Here is a 23,471-nt window from a genome sequence, read left to right on the forward strand (position 1 = left end):
TCATGCAATGACTAGTGGTAATAACTTGAATTGTATAGACTATGTCCATGGACTAGGGTAATAACTTGAACTGATAGGCTATGCATGATAGGGGTAATAACTGAATTGTTAGGCTATGGCATGACTATGTAAATAACTTGACTTGTAGACTCTGTATGGACTAGTGGTATAACTTGAGTTGTTAGGCTATGCATGACTAGTGGTAATATAACTTGAATTTAGGCTATGCAGACTGATGGTAATAACTGGTGGGGAGGGAATTGTTAGGAGGCGATCGCTGACTAGTGGTAATAACTTGAATTGTTGAGCTATGCTATGACTAGTGTCGTAATAACTTGATGTTGTATGGACATGTCACATTGCTATCGCTAACTGTGAGTAAGGAAACTTGAATCTGTAGACTATGCATGATCTAGTGTAGACTCAACCTTGCAGTATTAGTAACTAGTGTAACTATTGCTTGACTATGTACTAGTGGTAATAACTTGAGATTGTTAGTACTATATGCATGACTAGTGGTAATAACTGAATTGTTAGACTCATCGCATGAATATGGTCAAACTTGAATTGTTGATATGCCTATGTTACACTGGAAATTAGTATGTATAGTGTGAAGCTGTAGGAATTGTTAGGAGGCTATGATGGACTATGGTAATAACTTGAAGTGTGCCTGTTACTATGTCATGACATAGTGGGTAACTGAACTGTTGTTTAGAAGCATGCTATGATAACTGCAAGGTGTTAGCTTATGACGATGATATCACTTGAATTGTTAAGACTATGTATGACTAGTGGTAATACACTTGAATTGTTAGACTATGTATGACTATGATAATAACTTGGAATTGTTAGACTATTGCAATGAATAGGTGTAATAACTTGAATGTTTAGATTATGCACTGTACTAGTGGTCAATAATTGAATGTTAGACTATTGGCATGACTAGTGGTAAGACTTGAATTGGTTAGAACTATGAGCATGACTAGTGGTGATAACGTGATAGTGTTAACGTATGTATGACTAGTGGTAATAACTTGAATTGTAGACTATGCATGACTCGTGTAATAACTTGAATGTTAGACTATATGCATTAGTGGTAATAACTTTGAATTGTAGACTATGCATGACTATGGTAATAACTTGAATTGTTTAGACTGATGTCATGAGCTAGTGTAGTATAACGTAACTTGTAGACTAGTATGTGTGAAAGACTTGACTGGTATGGCTATGTATGACGTGATAATACTGATAATGTTAGACTATGTATGGATAGTGGTAATAACTTATGATTAGACTATATGTAGGTCTAGTGGTAAAGCTTGGGGAAAAATCGTTAGACTATGTATGACTAGTGGTAAAACTATTGAGATATGTTAGATGTACTACTGAATAGACTTATGACTAGTGATAACTTGAACTGTTAGACTAATGCATGGACTGATGGTAGATGAGCTTGAATTGTTAGACTATGTATCGATACGGTATAACTTTGAATTTTAGGCTATGCATGACTAGTGTAATAACTGAATTGTCTGTAGGACTATATGTACTAGTGGTGTAATAACTATGTATGTTAGGCTATGCATGACTAGTGGTCTAACTTGCAATTGGGTAAGGTGAACTATGACATGACTGTGGTAATACTTGATTGAAGTTGTTAGGGCTATGCATGATGACTATGGTAATACACTTGAATTTTGTAGACTATGCATCGACTAGTGGTAATACTGGAATTGTTAGCACTCATCGCAGCACTAGTGGTCAATTAACTTGAATTGTTAGACTATGTATGACTAGGGTAATAACTTGAATTGTTAGGTTATGCATGACAGTGTGTAAGTAAACTTGAGCATTGGTTACGACTATGCATGACTATGCGTGAAAACTTGAATTGTTAGGCCTCCATGCAGTTGACTAGTGGTAATAACTTGAATTGTTAGACTATGGCATGACGGTGTATACCTTGAATTGTATGACTATTTGTATGACTAGGTGGTAATAACTGAAGCTGTTGACTATGCATACTGTGGTAATAACTTGAATTAGTTAGACTATGCATGACTAGTGGTAACTTGAACTGTTAGACTATGCATGACTTGTGGTAACAATTGTAAAACTACTGATCTAGGTACTGATGTGTATGGACTAGTGGTATAATCTTGAATGTTAGACTATGCATGACTCGTGGTTAAGTAACTTAACGGGTGTAGACTATGACATGACTATGGTTAACATTGAATTTAGACTAGGCATGACTAGTGACTAACTTGAATTGTAGGTAACTATGCATGACATAGTGGTAATAACTTGAATGGTAGACTATGTCATATATGTGGTAATAACTTCGAAATACTGTCTCAGGATATGAATGTACTAGTGAGTGATAACTGTTAGACATGTATGAATTAAGAACTTGAAATTGTAGATTAGTTAGTGGTACCTGAACTTGGTCTTACTATGTATGACTAAGGTGGTAATAAACGTTGAATTGTAGACTATGCGAGGTGACTAGTTGGTAATAACTTGAATCGTTAGACTATGCATGACTAGTGGTAGAACTTGAAATTGTTAGGACTATGCATGACTAGTTGGTAATAACTTGAATTGGTTAGACTAGTGCATGACTAGTGGTAATAACTTGAACTGTTAGTACTAATGCATGACTAGTGGTATATAACTTTGAATATGTTAGACTATGCATGACTATGGTAATAACTTGAATTGTAGACTATGCATGACTCAGTGATAACTTGAATTGTTAGAACTATGTATGCACTAGTGGTATTAACCTTGAATGTTATTGACTTATGCATGACTAGTGGATAATAACTCTGTGAATGTCTATGACTATGTGATGAGGTAGTGTGTAATTGAATTGTTAAAGACTATGCATGACTAGTGTACTGAATTGTTAGAATATAGAATAGTCTATGAATGATAGACTATGGGGGGGTGGGGGGGGACTAGTGGTATACTTGAATTGTCTACGCTACCTATGCATGACGAGTGGTAACTCCCAGTGCAAATTGTTAGTAAGATGCAGACTAGTGGTCAACTTGACATTCTTGCTATGCGCGAAAGTGCTAATCTTCTAGACTAGATGGTAACCGTCTTGAATTGTTAGACTAGCATGACTAGTGGTAATAACGTTGAAATTGTTAGACTATGCATGACTAGTGGTTGAACTTGAAATTGTTAGACTAATGGCCAGACTAGTGGTAATAACTTGAATTGTCTAGACTATGCATGATGAGTGGAATAACTGATCTGTTAGACTTGCTATGACTAGTGGTAATACTTGAATGTGCTAGACTTATGCATGACTAGTGGTAATAACTTGAATTGTTAGACTATGTATGACTAGTGGTAATAACTGAATGTTTAACTATGCATTGACTAGTGGAATAACTTGAATGTTAGATATGCATGATAGGTATGAACTTGAATTGTTAGACATGTATTGACTCAGTGGTAACTTGAATGCGTTAGACTAGTGATGACTAGTGGTACTTGAATTGGTTAGACTATATATGACTAGTGGATACAACTGAATTGTTTAGACTATTGCATGACTAGTGTGTAAACTTGAATTTTTAGACTATTGTATGGACTAGTGTGTAATAACTTGAATGATGAGACTATGCACTGACTAGTGGTAATAACTTGATTGAATTAGCACTGATGAGTGACTAATGTGACTAATGACTGGGACTAATTAGACTATGCAACTGTGGTTACGGTTAGAACTATGCATGACTAGTGGTAATACACTGAATTGTTAAGATCATGCATGACTAGTGTAACTAACTTGAATGCTTAGGACTATGTATGACTGAGTGTAATAACTTGGAAATGTTAGCTATGCATGACAATTGGTACTCCAAACTTGAATTGTATAGACTGAGCATGACTAGTGGTAATAACTGCTTGGAACATGTTTAGATATGTATGACTAGTGTAATAACTTGAATTGTTAGACGTATGCATGACTAGTGGGTAATACTTGAATGTTAGACTATGCATACTAGTGGTAATAACTTGAATTGTTTAGACTATGACATGATAGTGGTAACGTTGAATTGGTTAGGCGTTATGCATGGAACTAGTAGGACATAGAAGTTGGTAGGATACTATGCATGACTAGTTGTTAAGAACTTGAATTGTTAGGCTACTGCATGACTAGTAGGTATAACTTGAATTGTTAGACTATGCATGACTAGTGGTAATCAACTGAATTGTTAGGACTATGCATGCTAGGGTAATAAACTTGATATGTTAGGCTATGCATGACTAGTGGTAATAACTTGAATTTGTTAGACTCGCATGACTAGTGCGTAAATAACTTGAAATGGTTAAGGCCTATGCATGACTAGTGGTAATAAAGTAACTTGAAGTTGTTAGATATATGCATGACTAGTTGGTAATAACTTCAATTGTTAGGCTATGCATGACAGTGGTAATAACGTGAATTGTTAGACTAATGTCATGACTAGTGTGTATAAGCGTTGACATTGTTAGACTAGTATGTACAGTGGTAAAACTTGAAGTGATAGACTATGGATGACTAGTGGTAACTAACGTTCAATGTTAGACTATGCAGACTGATGGTGAATAACTTGAATTGTTAGAACAATCATGACTAGTGTGTAATTGAATGTTAGGCTATGATGCGGGGATGACATAGCTAGCTGTGGTAATAACTTGACTTGTTAACTATGCATGACTAGTGTAATAACTTGAATTGTTAGACTATGCATGAAGTGGCATAACTTGAATTGTTAGACTATGCATGACTAGTGAGTAATAACTTAATTGTAATAGGCATGATGATAAATTGTTAGACTATGTATGACTAGTGGTAAAACTGAATTGTTAGACTATGCATGACTAGTGGTAATAACGAATTGTTAGGCTATGCATGACTAGGGTAACTTGAATGTTACTATGTATGACTATGGTAATAACTTGAATTGTTAGACTATGTATGACTAGTGGTAAACTTGAATTGTTAGACTGTATGACTAGTGGTAATAACTTGATGTGTTAGACTATGTATGACTAGTGTAATAAACTTGAATTGTTGATGACTATGTATGATACTAGTGGTGCAACTTGAATTGTAGGACTATGTAGAACTAGTGTAATAACTTGAATTGTTAGACTATGTATGACTAGTGGTAATGAACTTGAATTGTTATGACTATGTATGACTAGTGGTAATAACCTGAATGTTAGACTATGTATGACTAGTGGTAACTTGAATGTTAGACTATGTATGACTAGTGGTAATAACTTGAATGTTAGACTAGTTATGACTAGTGGTACTGGTAAATTTTTTTTTCTTTAATAACTTGAAATTGTTAGATAGTTATGACTATGTAGGTGAACGTGATTGTGAGACATGCTGACTAGTGGTAATATGAATTGTTAGACTATGTATGACTAGTGGTATAACTGAATTGTAGATATGCATGACTAGTGGTAATATGAATGTTAGACTATGCATGACTAGTGGTAATAACTGAATTGTTAGACTATGCAAGACTAGTGGTAATAACTTGAATTGTTAGACTATGTATGACTAGTGAGTAATAACTTGAAATGTTAGGCTATCAATGACTAGTCAGTAATAACTTGAATGTAGGACTATGCATGATAGTGGTAATAACTTGAATTGTTAGGACTATGCATGACTAGTGGTAATAACTTGAATGTTAGATAGTATGATCTAGTGGTAATAACTTGAATTGTTAGACTAGTATGATATAGGGAATAACTTGAATTGTTAGGCTATGATTAGATAGTGGTAACTGAATTGTTAGACTATGCATGACTAGGGCGTAATAACTTGAATTGTTAGATATGATGACTAGTGTAATAACTTGAATGTTAGACTATGCTAGACTAGTGGTAATAACTGAATGTAGATATGTTAGACTAGTGTAATAATCTTGAAGTTAGACTATGTATGACTAGTGGTAATAACTTGAATTGTTAGACTATGCATGACTAGTGGTAATAACTTGAATTGTTGACTATGTATGACGTGGTAATAACTTGAATTGTTAGACTATGATGACTAGTGGTAATGGAATGTTAGACTATGCATGGACTAGTGGTAAAACTGAATGTTAGACTAGACATGACTAGTGGTAATAACTTGAATTGTTAGACTATGATGACTAGTGTATGAACTTGAATTTTAGAATATGTATGACTAGTGGAAACTTGATTGTTAGACTATGCAATGACTAGTGGTAATAACTTGAATTGTATGACTAGATGACTAGTGGTAATAAATGAAATTGTTAGACTAGTATGACTAGTGGTATAACTGAATTGTAAACTATGGTATGATAGTGGTAACTTGAATTGTTAGACTATTAGCATGACAGTGGTAATAAACTTGAATTGTTAGACTATGTATGACTAGTTGGTAATAACTTGATTGTTAGACTAGTCATGACTAGTGGTTATAATAACTTGAATTGTTAGACTATGATGACTAGTGTAAAACTTGAAATGTCTAGGTATATGCATGACTAGTGGTAATGACATTGAATGTTAGGCTATGCATGACTAGTGGTAATAACTTGAATTGTTAGACTATGCACTTGATAGTGGTATAACTTGAATGTTAGACTATGTATGACTAGTGTAATAACTGAATTGTTAGACTATGCAGACTAGTGGTAATAACTTGAATTAGATTTATTGTACTGATGTAGCATGCATGACTAGTGGTAATAACTTGAATTGTTAGACATGGAGACTAGTGTATAACTGAATTGTTAGAACTATGCATGACTAGTGGTAATAACTTGAATTGTTAGAATTGCATGACTAGTGGTAATAAACTTGAATGTTAGACTATGTATGACTAGTGGTAATAACTGAATTGTTAGACTATGCATGACTAGTGGTAACTTGAGTTAGACTGATGACTAGTGGTAATAACTTGAATTGTTAGGCTATGTCATGACTAGTGGAATAACTTGAATTGTTAGGACTATGCATGACTAGTGGTAATAACTTGAATTGTTAGACTATGCATGACTAGTGGTAATAACTTGAATTGTTAGGTAGCATGACTAGTGGTAATAACTTGAATTGTTAGACTATGTATGACTAGTGGTAATAACTGAATTGTTAGGCTATGCATGACTAGTGGTAATAACTTGAATGTTAGACTATGCATGACTAGTGGTAATAACTTGAATTGTTGGACTATGATGACTAGTGGTAATAACTTGAATTTTAGACTATGATGACTAGTGGTAATAACTTGAATTGTTAGATATGTATGCTAGTGGTAATAACTTGAATGTTAGACTATGACATGGACTAGTGGTAATAATAACTTGAATTGTTAGACTATGCATGACTAGTGTAATAACTGTGAATTGTTAGATAGCATGACTAGTGTAATACTGAATTGTTATGATAGGCATGACTAGTGGTAATAACTTGGAATTGTTAGACTATGTATGACTAGTGGTAAACTTGAATGTTGACTGCAGTATAGGTAATAACTTGAATGTTAGACTATGCATGACTAGTGGTAATACTTGAATTGTTAGACTATGCATGACTAGTGGAATAACTTGAATTGTAGACTATGTATGATAGTGGTAATAACGTGAATTTAGGCTATGCATGACTGTGTATACTGAATTGTTAGACTAGTATGACTAGTGGTAATAATGAATTGTTAGCTATGCATGACTACGTGGTTAATAATCTTGAATTGTTAGAACTATGCATCAGTGGTAATAACTGAATTGTTAGGACTATTTGCATAGACTAGTGGTAATAACTGGATGTAGACTAGCATGACTAGTGGTAATAACTGAAACTGTTAAGACTATGATGACTAGTGGTAATAACTGAATTGTTAGACAGATACATGACTAGTGGTAATACTTGAAGTTAGACTATGATGACTAGTGGTAATAACTGAATGTTAGACTATGCATGACTAGTGTAATAACTGAATTGTTAGGATATGCACATGACTAGTGGTAAACTTGAATGTAGACTATGCGTATGACTAGTGGTAATAATTGAATTGTTAGGCTATGCAGACTAGTGGTTAACTGAATGTTAGACTATGTAGACTAGTGGTAATAACTTGAATTGTTAGGCTATGCATGAATAGTGGTAAAAATTGAATTGTTAGACTATGCATGACTAGTGGTATAATTGACAATTGTTAGAGCTATGCATGACTAGTGTGAATAACTTGATTGTTAGGCTAGATATGACTAGTGGTAATAACTTGAATGTTAGGCTATGCATCGACTAGTGGTAATAACTTGAATTGTTAGACTATGCATGACTGTGGTAATAACTTGAATTGTTAGCTATGCATGACTAGTGGTAATAACTTGAATTGTTAGGCTATGCAGACTAGTGGATAACTTGAATGTTAGGGCTATGCATGACTAGTGGTAATAACTTGAATTGTTAGGCATGCATGACTAGTGGTAATAACTTGAATGTTAGACTATGATGACTAGTGGTAACTTGAATTGTTAGATATGCATGACTAGTGGATAACTGAATTGTTAGCTATGCATGACTAGTGGTAATAACTTGAATTGTGTAGGACTATGCATGACTAGTGGTAATAACTTGAATTGTTAGGCTATGTATGACTAGTGGTAATAACTTGAATGTAGCTATGCTGACTAGTGGTAATAACTTGAATTGTTAGACTATGCATAGAGTGGTAATAACTTGAAGTTAGACTATGTAGATGTGTAATAACTTGAATTGTTAGGCTATGCATGACTAGTGCGTAATAACTGAATTGTTAGATATGCAGGACTAGTGGAATAACTTGAATGTTAGAATGATGCAGACTAGTGGTAATAACTTGAATTGTTAGACTATGCATGACTAGTGGTAATAAACTTGAATTGTTAGACTATGCATGACTAGTGGTATAACTTGAAATTGTGAGGCTATGCAGACTAGTGGTAATAACTTGAATTGTTAGACTATGCATGACTAGTGGTAATAACTTGAATTGTTAGGCATGATGACTAGTGGTAATAACTTGAATTGTTCAGCTAGACTATGCATGATAGTGGTAATAACTTGGAATTGTTAAGACTATGTAGACTAGTGGTAATAACTTGAATTGTTAGACTATTATGACAGTGGTAATAACTTGAATTGTTAGACTATGTATGAACTAGTGGTAATAACTTGAATTGTTAGACTATGCATGACTAGTGGTAATAACTTGAATGTTAGACTATGCACTGACTAGTGGTAATAACTTGAATTGTTAGGACTATGCATGACTAGTGGTATAACTTGAATTGTTAGACTATGCATGACTAGTGGTAAATAACTTGAATTGTTAGATATAGCATAATAGTGGTAATAACTTGAATTGTTAGGCTATGCATGACTAGTGGTAATAACTGAATTGTTAGACTATGATGGACTAGTGGTAATAACTTGAATTGTTAGGCTATGCATGACTAGTGGTAATAACTTGAATGTTAGGACTATGCATGACTAGTGGTAATAACTGAATTGTTAGGCTATGCATGACTAGTGGTAATAACTTGAATGATTAGACTATGCATGACTAGTGTAAACTGAATTGTTAGAATATGCAGACTAGTGGTATAACTTGAATTGTTAGGACTATGCATGATAGTGGTAATAACTTGAATTGTTAGGTATGCATGATAGTGGTAGTAACTTGTAATTGTAGGACTAGTGCATGACTAGTGGTAATAACTTGAATTGTTGACTATGTCATGACTAGTGTTAATAATGAATGTTAGACTATGCATGATAGTGGTAATAACTTGAATTGTTAGGACTATGCAGTACTATTGGTAACTTGAATGTGTAGGCATGCATGACTGAAGAAACCATCCCATCTAACAGCTAAAGAGATATAAATAAACAAATCAAATGCATAAAATACCAAAAAGGGGTGATGTTGGTGATGTGTTTACCTTCTCGTACTTCTCCTTCAGCTTGGCAGCCTGTTTCTCATAGGGCACCTTGTCCTCGCTGTTAGGTTGTTCCACTTCTCGCCAGTTCTTGGACACATCACCGATAGACAGGCCAGGGGTCTCCCCCTCACCTGGGGTCGGAAACCAGCGCAGAAAGATGAAGAAAGCAGACCTGGAGGACTGAGAGAAGAGAAGAAAAGGGGGAGGAAACAGAAGGGTCACCGGTTTTTGTTTGTTTGTCAATGATATCAATGGTTTGTGACAAAACATGGGAAACACTGTCGTCTCCGTTTTTAGTGTAAATGGCTGCTTAAATGCAGTACTTGTGTTTATTCAAATGGTAGGGTTATTGTTTCATTATTTATAATAGTAATTGGTTCATAACTACTTTAGACATGTTTTACCGATTCACCCGGACATCCGGAGTGGAATCTCGCACATTACCCAGGAGCTATGAGTTTTGGAAAGGAGGGGTGAGAGGGAGAGAGGAGGAGGAGGTGTGACTGTTACTTTTACTGTCAGCGTACTCACGATGGTCTCTAGGGTGCGGTGGGGTCCTTAAACCTTTTCGTCTTCTCTCCCGTGGGAGGAATGTAGCTCCTCATCTCCCTCTCATAAAGCACCTTGTCCAGCTTGGCCAGATCCTCAAACTTCCCCTTCTCCTTGGCGGACATGGTCTGAGAGAAGCAGAAGGTTGTGATCAGATGTCAACAGTGTGTGGGTGTGGTGTGTGTGTGTGTATAGTATGTGTGCGTGTGTATGTGGTGTGTATATGTGTATATGTGTGTGTGTATAGTGTATATGTGTGTGTGTATAGTACTGTATGTAGTATGTGGTTGTGTGTGTGTGTGGTGTGTGTGTGTGTGTGTGGTGTGTGTGGTGTGTGTGTGGTGTGTGTGTGTGTGTGTGTGTGTGTGTGTGTTGTGTGTTGTTGTGTGTGTGTGTTGTGTGGTTGTTGTTGTGTGTGGTGGGTGTGTATGTGTGTCGGCTGTTGTATGTGTATGTGTAGGTGTAGGTGTGTGGTGTGTGTGGGGTTGGTGTGTTTTGGACCCTTGTGTGACTGTATGTATGTATGTGTGTGTGTGTCGGTTAGGTGCTACACAGTGGTAGGACGAAGACAAACGTAAACAAAACAATGATATGCAACGGCGGTGGCAGATAGTATGGAACAACTTAGCTGTGACACAGTTCATTGAAACGATGTCGACCAGTACAACTATCAAGGGATTACGAGGGGTACAGGACGTGTTCCACCACAGGGTCTGTATCCCAAATTGGCACTTGACCTTTGGCACACTATTCCTATTTAGGCACTACTTCAATCAGGGCCCCATGGGGATGCTGTGTCAAAAGTAGTGTACTATAAATAGGGGAATGGGGTGACAGTCAGTACAGTGGGAGAGTGTTCCATACTACCTTCCATCTTCAGAGCACTTCTTGGAGAAAACTCGAGAAGTTGACGGAAGCTGCCGGATTGTTTCTTCTTGTGTTCCTCTCGACAGGTATGGACTAAAAGTAGGCATAGGAGGAATCTAGAGCCACCTCGGCTTCGTCGGAGACTTTCCCATACGATATCGGTATCTAAAAGGGATAAGAGAGAAGTTTAGAGTTAGCAAAATGGCAAAGAAAAGTAAAAAACATAAGTCACATTATTCAGTATTTCGACAAACCCACCACCCACCACAAAAAACAACGATTACTGCCAATATGTGGAATGTTACCTAATGCTTTTCATGCAAACTGCAGTTGATTGGCGATCTGTCTTGTTTGTTGTAATGGCCCTTCTGTCGGTACGGATCTAGTTTGCGAATGATCGAGTCTATAGTTGATTCGTGGACAATTTTCTCCCATTAGCCATGGAACTCTGCAAGCAGCTCTTCAAGTGAGTCTAGAGCACAGAGCTTTCAAAGGTGAGTTCTAGAGCTACAGAGCTTTCAAAGTGAGTTCTAGAGCTACAGAGCTTTCAAGTGAAGTTCTAGAGCTACAGAGCTTTCAAAGTGAGTTCTAGAGCTACAGAGCTCAATGTGGACTCTGCAAGCAGCTCTTCAAAGTGAGGTTTAGAGCTACAGAGCTTTTCAAAGTTGAGTTCTAGAGATACAAGCTTCAAAGGGTTCTAGAGCTACAGAGCTTTCAATGGGACTCTGCAAGCAGCTCTTTCAAATTGAGTTCTAGAGCTACGTCTTTCAAAGTGAGTTGCTGAGAGCTACAGAGCTTTCAAAGTGAGTTATAGATCTACAATCTGTGTCTGTCCCAACTGAGTTATTTGGAAGGTCCATCTTTGATCTGGTAAAGAGTCTGTGTGGTTCCATACACTTCACTTCTTAATGGATGGCCCTGACGGTACTCAATATATAGGAGATGTTCTTATAACCTACCCCTAGTTGTTAGCGATCTACAACTTATCCCTGAACTCTTCTGAAAGTCTCTTTGTCTTCATGTTGAAGCTATCGTGAAATGCACTACCTGACGGAAGGCCCTCACAGAGACAGGTGTATATTGCATAAAGGTAGATAGGCCTTCTTCAAGTGTTACAAATATTTGTTTGCATATGAGTTATAGATGTGCGTTTGACAAAAGGCGTGAAATATTAATATATTTACTTTTTTATTGGATAATTTATTTTCCATCAGTTGGGTTCCCCCCTCTTTCCTATCGGGTGGCTGACACTCAAGAGTTTCGTTCCCTACTTACTCTTGAATCAGAACGTAAACGCAGCCCTCTGCGAATAAACACTCCGGTTCGGGTGTTTGCATTAGAAAATAAGTTGTGGAAACAAACCCTGCCTGGAGGAAACGTTACGGACTGTCACACGGAATGTGCCATTCCTGCTGAAAAACAACCAGCCGGGACCTTTACTGGTCAAATCATGCGAAATGTAAAAAATACATAAAAAAAAAAAAAATAGAAACGCATTTTCATGATTTGGTACAGTCTTACGTTAGTCACCTCATATTGTGAGATGTTGTTTTTATGCAGAAGTACTGTCATTCGATCATTGGAGTTTAGTACAGGAAAGTTAGAAGTTTCAATTCTACAAGGGGGAAAAGACCATCAAACTTTGTGAAGTTCAAGTGCAGAACAGGGATACCCTTCGGACATATGCAAAGATTTGACATTTTTCACTATTTTCACGAACTAATCGGAAAAGAAAATGAGGAAATGCATATAGTCATGAATTTCGGGTTCTAAGTTAAAATGATAAGGCATTAGCTAACTCTACAGAAATCTATCTGAGAAAACAAAACCGAAGAAAATGAAAAAGCCCCTAAAACCACAAAACAAATCAAAAATATGATTCAATTTCGACTAAATTCGATTCAGCAACATTTGAAAAAAATTATTAAAATGTGGCGGAAAAACAAGTCAAATCCCTATATATTGCTTGTATGCTGCATATCGTGTTGTAGCTAAGCAATGGTTTCTATCTGTCGAGTGAAGTAGTAATGGCGCAAGCGTCTCGTTGAATGAAAAGGAGGTCACAACGACGGCAATATTCTGTCTTCCATTTGTGAGAAAGGCCTTCTTCAGAAAGAAAGCTCCCTGAAATGTCTCCACACGCATCCCGATCGCATTTTTAAATCGAAAAATATGTGACAAAGCCGCCAGCTGCCATATTTTCCCCGGTAGATTCCTATTGCAATAGCAGTGGTGAAGCAATACACCTGGGTCTTGCTAACCTATGGGAGGGCCTGTGCTAGAGTATATTCCTATGAGATCGGGAATGGCCGCTTGTCGTCATCCACTAACATGGAGAATATGGCTACGTCCCTTGTGTCAAATGCACAGCCATTGCATGCGTAGAGGGCCAGAGGCGGACCGCGGGGGTACCACCTCTGTTCATCTGCCGAATTTCAACCATTTAATTTTAACGGAAAAATACAAAGACGTCGTTGGAACAAGGATAGATGGGACTTTAATTTTCTATTTTTAGATTTTACAGTTAGAAACATGTTGGTGATAAAATCACGGTTTGAAAAAGTTGGAATGTGAAACTGCGATGTACGCTGGTCTCCGCCGTTACGGTTGCCTGTTTCCTATGCGAGTTACAGTCAGCCTTACAGTAAAATCGCAGATTCTGAGGTAACTTTCTCACCTTATATGAGGCAATTGTGAAAGAAATAACGAACAGTTACAGTTTTCAGAGCACATTTCGTTCTTCAATGTTCTTTATTGTCATTGTCAATTTTCCCACGAGTTGATCTTAACATGACAGGAATCCAGCCTCGAAATACACTGCAATGGCTAAAAGCAAAAATTGGGCACAAGTCTCATGTTAGGTGCGCTAACCGTGCTAGCCAGCTGTCGCTGAACATACTGCTGTTTAACTCGGTAAATACACCGCATTTTATAAAACACTGCAACAATTACCTGATATTAATATACATTTATTTTTTTTTTTAAATGTTGTATTTTAGTTTCGCCTTTTTTCAACCAGCGGCTAATACGTGTGCTTCGCTGGCAAATTTCTTGGTAGTTTTTGACGGGTTCCTTCGAAGAAAAATCACAAAAAAAATTTGCAAACCTAAATTCAACTATGGTCAATACATTTCAGAACGGTATTTCTAAATGTTTGTCATTTTTTCATCCTTACCGACACTTCATTATTATTTTTTCTTCCCTTTTCGGTGATTACTACCAAAGGCTGCCGCGGTATCTCAAATGCACTGCAATGGCTGTATGTGGAACACCAAACGAATGCGATACGCAGGCTTGTCTGTCGCTTCTCTAAAATTACTCTCAGGGAGCTCCTCTCCCGCCATTGGCTACCGCCAAGTTTAGGCCGGTGCTGATAGGATAAAACTTTTCATTGTCCTAATATCAGACGAGCGCCATGGCTACCTTTGTGAAACGTCACGGGAGTGTAAAATGGCGCTGGTGATACGAAAAACACTTTTTTTTTTTGTGTTGCTGTGCGAGCGTCCTGGATATTGTAGAGTGGTTTGCCAATAGTATTGAGTTTTCTCTAACTGTGCGTGAACCCCATGTGCAAATGAAATGGGACAACAGCGGAGGTTTCTAAGTGCGCTTACAACGTGTTAAAGGTGAACGGGTAAAAGGTGTAGGTGGAAGTCCCCACCTTCCCCCACACCCAATAATCAATTGCAACCATTGATATTCAACACCATTCCATGTTAACTTATTAGCAAATTATGACTGTTAATAATATATATTAGATGGGGGGTTTTAAATAGATACAGAAAAAGTGTTGAGGGCCTCTTGCGTAGGATGATACATTCATCATGTGGAAGGAATTTGAGATAATTTGCGTGTTGTAAATGAACCAATGAATGAACATGACACAGTATAACTATCAATGCAGGTGTATCAATAACAGTATAACGAATGGCAGTATTAAAGCAACGAGGTTGCTTTCGACAGAAGACGGCGTTTATATGGTATTAGTGGATGGTTAAGAGAAAATAAAAAGATCTGTCTCCATCTCTCTCTTTCTCTCTGTTTCTCTCTGTCTCCATCTCTCTTTTTCTCTCTCTGTCTCCATCTCTCTTTTTCTCTCTGTCTCCCTCTCTCTCTTTCTCTCTCTTTCCCTCTCTGTCTCCCTCTCTCGCTTTCTCTCTGTTTCTCTCTGTCTCCCTCTCGCTTTCTCTCTCTTTCTCTCTGTCTCCCTCTCTCTCTTTCTCTCTGTTTCTCTCTGTCTCCCTCTCTCTCTTTCTCTCTCTTTCTCTCTGTCTCCCTCTCTCTCTTTCTCTCTGTTTCTCTCTGTCTCCCTCTCTCGCTTTCTCTCTCTTTCTCTCTGTCTCCCTCTCTCTCTTTCTCTCTGTTTCTCTCTGTCTCCCTCTCTCGCTTTCTCTCTGTTTCTCTCTGTCTCCCTCTCTCTCTTTCTCTCTGTCTCCCTCTCTCGCTTTCTCTCTCTTTCCCTCTCTGTCTCCCTCTCGCTTTCTCTCTGTTTCTCTCTGTCTCCCTCTCTCTCTCTGTCTCCCTCTCTCGCTTTCTCTCTCTTTCCCTCTCTGTCTCCCTCTCTCGCTTTCTCTTTCTCTCTGTCTCCCTCTCGCTTTCTCTCTGTTTCTCTCTGTCTCCCTCTCTCGCTTTCTCTCTCTTTCCCTCTCTGTCTCCCTCTCTCGCTTTCTCTCTCTTTCCCTCTCTGTCTCCCTCTCTCGCTTTCTCTCTCTTTCCCTCTCTGTCTCCCTCTCTCGCTTTCTCTCCCTCTCGCTTTCTCTCTCTTTCTCTCTGTCTCCCTCTCTCGCTTTCTCTCTGTTTCTCTCTGTCTCCCTCTCTCTCTTTCTCTCTCTTTCCCTCTCTGTCTCCCTCTCGCTTTCTCTCTGTTTCTCTCTGTCTCCCTCTCTCGCTTTCTCTCTGTTTCTCTCTGTCTCCCTCTCTCTCTTTCTCTCTGTTTCTCTCTGTCTCCCTCTCTCGCTTTCTCTCTCTTTCCCTCTCTGTCTCCCTCTCTCGCTTTCTCTCTGTTTCTCTCTGTTTCCCTCTCTCGCTTTCTCTCTCTTTCTCTCTGTCTCCCTCTCTCGCGTTCTCTCTGTTTCTCTCTCTGACTTCCATCCAGGATGGGGAGAAAAACAGAGACGAATTTATGTAAGGATTATGTGCTTTGACCAACCCAGTGACACAACATGATGGTGTTGTAGAACATAATGCACGACTTCACACACACACGCACACGCACACACACACACACACACACACACACACACACACACACACACACACACACACACACACACACACACACACACACACACACACACACACACACACAGGACAGAGACCTTAGGGCTTATTCAAGAGAGGGCAATGAAACAGAATGGAACGTTCAGATAGAAGTGTGTTCAGTAGAACAGACATGACTGTATGTTGTGTGGAACATTGGGTGATGTCAGTAGAACATTGGGTGATGTCAGTAGAACATTGGGTGATGTCAGTAGAACATTGGGTGATATCAGTAGAACATTGGGTGATGTCAGTAGAACATTGGGTGATGTCAGTAGAACGTTGGGTGATGTCAGTAGAACATTGGGTGATGTCAGTAGAACATTGGGTGATGTCAGTAGAACATTGGGTGATGTCAGTAGAACATTGGGTGATGTCAGTAGAACATTGGGTGATGTCAGTAGAACATTGGGTGATGTCAGTAGAACATTGGGTGATGTCAGTAGAACATTGGGTGATGTCAGTAGAACATTGGGTGATGTCAGTAGAACATTGGGTGATGTCAGTAGAACATTGGGTGATGTCAGCAGAACATTGGGTGATGTCAGCAGAACATTGGGTGATGTCAGTAGAACATTGGGTGATGTCATTAGAACATTGGGTGATGTCAGCAGAACATTGGGTGATGTCAGTAGAACATTGGGTGATGTCATTAGAACATTGGGTGATGTCAGTCAAACATTGGGTGATGTCATTAGAACATTGGGTGATGTCAGTAGAACATTGGGTGATGTCAGTAGAACATTGGGTGATGTCATTAGAACATTGAGTGATGTCTTTAGAACATTGGGTGATGTCTTTAGAACATTGGGTGATGTCAGTAGAACATTGGGTGATGTCAGTAGAACATTGGGTGATGTCAGTAGAACATTGGGTGATGTCATTAGAACATTGAGTGATGTCTTTAGAACATTGGGTGATGTCAGTAGAACATTGGGTGATGTCAATTCTATCTGCACTGTTCTAAACTGTTCACCTCTCTACTGTACTGTAGACTGACAGAGCTGGGCTAATGTTTACCTCTGTAATGTACTGTACTGTAGTAGACTGACAGAGCTGGGCTACTGTTTACCTCTGTAAATATTATGTACTGTAGACTGACAGAGTTGGCCTACTGTTTACCTCTGTAAATATTCTGTACTGTAGACTGACAGAGCTGGGCTAATGTTTACCTCTGTAATGTACTGTACTGTAGACTGACAGAGCTGGGCTACAGTCTACCTCTACTGTAATGTACTGTAGACTGACAGAGCTGGGCTACTGTTTACCTCTGTATTGTACTGTAGACTGACAGAGCTGGGCTACATTTTACCTCTACTGTAATGTACTGTAGACTGACAGAGCTGGGCTACTGTTTACCTTTGTATTGTACTGTAGACTGACAGAGCTGGGCTACTGTTTACCTCTGTATTGTACTGTAGACTTATCGAGCTGGGCTACTGTTTACCTCTGTTGGGCTACTGTAGACTGACAGATCTGGGCTACTGTTTACCTCTACTGTACTGTAGACTGACAGAGCTGGGCTAATGTTTACCTCTGTAAATATTCTGTACTGTAGACTGACAGAGCTGGGCTACTGTTTACCTCTGTAAATATTCTGTACTGTAGACTGACAGAGCTGGGCTACTGTTTACCTCTGTAATGTACTGTAGACTGACAGAGCTGGGCTACTGTTTACCTCTACTGTACTGTAGACTGACAGAGCTGGGCTACTGTTTACCTCTACTGTACTGTAGACTGACAGAGCTGGGCTACTGTTTACCTCTACTGTACTGTAGACTGACAGAGCTGGGCTACTGTTTACCTCTACTGTACTGTAGACTGACAGAGCTGGGCTAATGTTTATCTCTGTAAATATTCTGTACTGTAGACTGACAGAGCTGGGCTACTGTTTACTTCTGTAAATATTCTGTACTGTAGACTGACAGAGTTGGGCTACTGTTTACCTCTGTAAATATTCTGTACTGTAGACTGACAGAGCTGGGCTACTGTTTACCTCTGTAAATATTCTGTACTGTAGACTGACAGAGCTGGGCTACTGTTTACCTCTGTAAATATTATGTACTGTAGACTGACAGAGCTGGGCTACTGTTTACCTCTGTAAATATTATGTACTGTAGACTGACAGAGCTAGGCTACTGTTTACCTCTGTTGGGCTACTGTAGACTGACAGATCTGGGCTACTGTTTACCTCTGCTGTACTGTACTGTAGACTGACAGAGCTGGGCTACTGTTTACCTCTACTGTACTGTAGACTGACAGAGCTGGGCTACTGTTTACCTCTACTGTACTGTAGACTGACAGAGCTGGGCTACTGTTTACCTCTACTGTACTGTAGACTGACAGAGCTGGGCTACTGTTTACCTCTACTGTACTGTAGACTGACAGAGCTGGGCTAATGTTTATCTCTGTAAATATTCTGTACTGTAGACTGACAGAGCTGGGCTACTGTTTACCTCTGTAAATATTCTGTACTGTAGACTGACAGAGTTGGGCTACTGTTTACCTCTGTAAATATTCTGTACTGTAGACTGACAGAGCTGGGCTACTGTTTACCTCTGTAAATATTCTGTACTGTAGACTGACAGAGCTGGGCTACTGTTTACCTCTGTAAATATTATGTACTGTAGACTGACAGAGCTGGGCTACTGTTTACCTCTGTAAATATTATGTACTGTAGACTGACAGAGCTGGGCTACTGTTTACCTCTGTAAATATTATGTACTGTAGACTGACAGATCTGGGCTACTGTTTACCTCTGCTGTACTGTACTGTAGACTGACAGAGCTGGGCTACTGTTTACCTCTACTGTACTGTAGACTGACAGAGCTGGGCTACTGTTTACCTCTACTGTACTGTAGACTGACAGAGCTGGGCTACTGTTTACCTCTGTAATGTACTGTACTGTAGACTGACAGAGCTGGGCTACTGTTTACCTCTACTGTACTGTAGACTGACAGAGCTGGGCTACTGTTTACCTCTGTAATGTACTGTACTGTAGACTGACAGAGCTGAGCTACTGTTTACCTCTACTGTACTGTAGACTGACCGAGCTGGGCTACTGTTTACCTCTTCTGTACTGTAGACTGACAGAGCTGGGCTACTGTTTACCTCTACTGTACTGTAGACTGACAGAGCTGGGCTACTGTTTACCTCTACTGTACTGTAGACTGACAGAGTTGGGCTACTGTTTACCTCTACTGTACTGTACTGTAGACTGACCGAGCTGGGCTACTGTTTACCTCTACTGTACTGTAGACTGACAGAGCTGGGCTACTGTTTACCTCTACTGTACTGTAGACTGACCGAGCTGGGCTACTGTTTACCTCTGTAATGTACTGTACTGTAGACTGACAGAGCTGGGCTACTGTTTACCTCTGTAATGTACTGTAGACTGACAGAGCTGGGCTACTGTTTACCTCTTCTGTACTGTAGACTGACAGAGCTGGGCTACTGTTTACCTCTACTGTACTGTAGACTGACAGAGCTGGGCTACTGTTTACCTCTGTAATGAACTGTACTGTAGACTTATAGAGCTGGGCTACTGTTTACCTCTGTTGGGCTACTGTAGACTGATAGATCTGGGCTACTGTTTACCTCTGCTGTACTGTACTGTAGACTGACAGAGCTGGGCTACTGTTTACCTCTACTGTACTATAGACTGAGAGAGCTGGTCTATTGTTTACCTCTGTAATGTACTGTACTGTAGATTGACAGATCTGGGCTACTGTTTACCTCTACTGTACTGTACTGTACTGTAGACTGACAGAGCTGAGCTACTGTTTACCTCTACTGTACTGTAGACTGACAGAGCTGGGCTACTGTTTACCTCTACTGTACTGTAGACTGACAGAGCTGGGCTACTGTTTACCTCTACTGTACTGTACTGTAGACTGACAGAGCTGGGCTACTGTTTACCTCTACTGTACTGTACTGTAGACTGACAGAGCTGGGCTACTGTTTACCTCTACTGTAATGTACTGTACTGTACTACACTGACAGAACAAACGATGAGAGATACAAAGTATAACAACAAATAGTGATTTCCCCCTTCAGAGTTATTCTACATTATGTGGTTGTTTACAATGGGAATGCCAAGGCCAACTAGAGTTGTCATCATGATTAGACTGTGGATGTAAATGTAGGGCTGACAGTTAACTCAACTTAGCTTTTAGTAATTTTAGCAGTAAAGTACTTAAGTAAAAATACTTTAAAGTACTACTTAAGTAGTTTTTTAGGGTATCTGTACTTTACTATTCATATTTTTGACAACTTTTACTTTTACTTCACTACATTCCTAAAGAACATAATGTACTTTTTACTCCAGATATTTCACTTGACACCCAAAAGTACTTAGCATGCTTGAATGCTTAGCCATTGACTTATCAAGAGAACACGTGGTCAACCCTACTGCCTCTGATCTGGCGTCCTCTGATCTGGTGGCCTGACTAAACACAAATGCATTGTTTGTAAATGGTGTCTGAGCGTCGGAGTGTGTTCAGCTCTTGCTGTTTAGTGCGCTGTACAGTGGTCCTATCGACCTGCTGGCGCAGAGTAGACAGACAAGCAGCAGCCCACAGCCACGTACGGACAGGCAGGCAGACAGGCAGACGGCACACAGCGCCACAAAACAGACAGGCAGACGGCACACAGCGCCACAAAACAGACAGGCAGGCAGGCAGGCAAGTGGCACACAGCAGCCACAAAACAGACAGACAAGCAGACAGGCGGCACACAGCGCCACAAAAGAGGTTTAGATCGACATCTAGTGGACATTTAGTGGAACGGCAGAGGTCTTGTCAAATACGTTTACTTTATATTTTAGTAATTTAGCTAACGCTCTTATCCAGAGCGACTTACAAAAGCTATTAGGGTTATAAGTGCCTTGCTCAAGGGCACATCGGCAGATGTTTTCCCCTTGTCGGCTCAGGGATTCAAACCAACGACCTTTCGTTTGCCGTCCCGACGTCTCTAACCTCCAGTAGACCTATTTTTTCAATCTCTGTGCTATTGATGATGATAAAATATGTGTGAACAAGAAAAGTTCATATAACACTATATTACAGTATTGAAGAAACAAACTTTCTACCTGAAATCTTCTCTTGGAACGGTCGGCGAGGCAATGGTTGAGAAATGAACAGATCAGTTCTCTGGCAACAGCCCCGGTGGACATTCCTGCAGTCGGCAAGCCTCAAAACTTGAGACATCTCTGGCATTGTGTTGTGTGACAAAACATTTTAAAAGTGGTCATTTATTGTCCCCCAGCACAAGGTTCACCTGTGTAATTATAATACTGTTTAATCAGCTTCTTGGCATGCCACACCTGTCAGGTGGATGGATTATCACTAACAGGAATGTAAAAAAATTAAATTGCACAATATTTTAGAGAAATAAGCTTTTTGTGCGTATAGATCATTAGTATAGATCATTTTAAATTTGTTTTGGATCTCTATAAGCTACGATATGAGGTCATAGAACGTTTATGAAAGTGCATCCTTGTAGCGGTGTGGGCTAATATAGTCTAAATGTTTACCTTAGGGTAAATTGAGAAAATTACCTTGAGATATGTTAAGCCAATTGACCTTGGGATATGTTTAGCCAATGACAAATGACCTCGGGATATGTTGAGCCAATGACCAATGACCTCGGAATATGTTGAGCCAATGACCAATGACCTCGGGATATGTTGAGCCAATGGCCTTGGGATATGTTGAGCCAATGGCCTCAGGATATGTTGAGCCAATGACCAATGACCTTGGGATATGTTGAGCCAATGACCTTGGGATATGTTGAGCCAATGACCTTGAGATATGTTGAGCCAATGGCCTTGGGAGACATCTCCTTGTCGGAGTGTACCCAGAATGCATTGCGTGGCCCATTGACAACGTATGGGCAAAGTACACAGTGGGTGTTAACAGGATTAAAATGGAGTTTCTCATCTCCTCAGAAGTATCTCTGGGGAGTGTAACAGGAATGAAGGGACACTGCTATCAACTATGGGACGTCCCTCTTACCATAGGATAAGATGATCCTACCGCTTGTCTAGCAGAACAATGGTTTAATAACCTCCTAGTCAACCAGTCTGTACAGATTAATATCTAACTCTGAGTTTAATAACCTCCTAGTCAACCAGTCTATGCAGATTAATATCTAACTCTGAGTTTAATAACCTCCTAGTCAACCAGTCTGTACAGATTATTATCTAACTCTGAGTTTAATAACCTCCTAGTCAACCAGTCTATGCAGATTAATATCTAACTCTGAGTTTAATAACCTCCTAGTCAACCAGTCTGTACAGATTATTATCTAACTCTGAGTTTAATAACCTCCTAGTCAACCAGTCTATACAGATTAATATCTAACTCTGAGTTTAATAACCTCCTAGTCAACCAGTCTATACAGATTAATATCTAACTCTGAGTTTGATCTTACTTCAGTTTAAACTAGTATCGCAGAAAACTCTGGCTGTCTAAACAGTAGCTTCATTTCCAGCCTAAATTGATTTCCGATAGTACGTCGTTTGTTAATCCCAATATGAACACAGAAACAGGAAACAGGAAACAAGGCGACTCCGTTCACCGAAGAAAGAGATCATGTGACACGTCGAGCTGTCGACCGTAGTAGAGGAGAGTAGTATATTTAACGACTGTTTGACAACACTATAGATAAAAGCCCTGGGAGCCATGTCACGCCCTGACCTTAGTTATCTCTGTTTTCTTTATTATCTTGGTCATGTCAGCGTGTGACGAGGGTGGGTATGCTTGTTTGTATTGTCTATGGGGTTTTGTATGTCTAGGGGTGTTTGTACGTCTA

General features: G+C 39.2%; 1 pseudogene; it reads right to left on the bottom strand.

Annotated features, from left to right (window-relative positions):
• The window catches only part of LOC120056738, an 11,834-nt pseudogene extending 283 nt beyond the window's left edge, over positions 1-11,551 (bottom strand).
• Between the last annotated feature and the right edge of the window lie 11,920 nt (positions 11,552-23,471).

This window comes from Salvelinus namaycush, chromosome 12, assembly GCF_016432855.1.
Source record: "Salvelinus namaycush isolate Seneca chromosome 12, SaNama_1.0, whole genome shotgun sequence".
Classification (NCBI taxonomy): domain Eukaryota; kingdom Metazoa; phylum Chordata; class Actinopteri; order Salmoniformes; family Salmonidae; genus Salvelinus; species Salvelinus namaycush.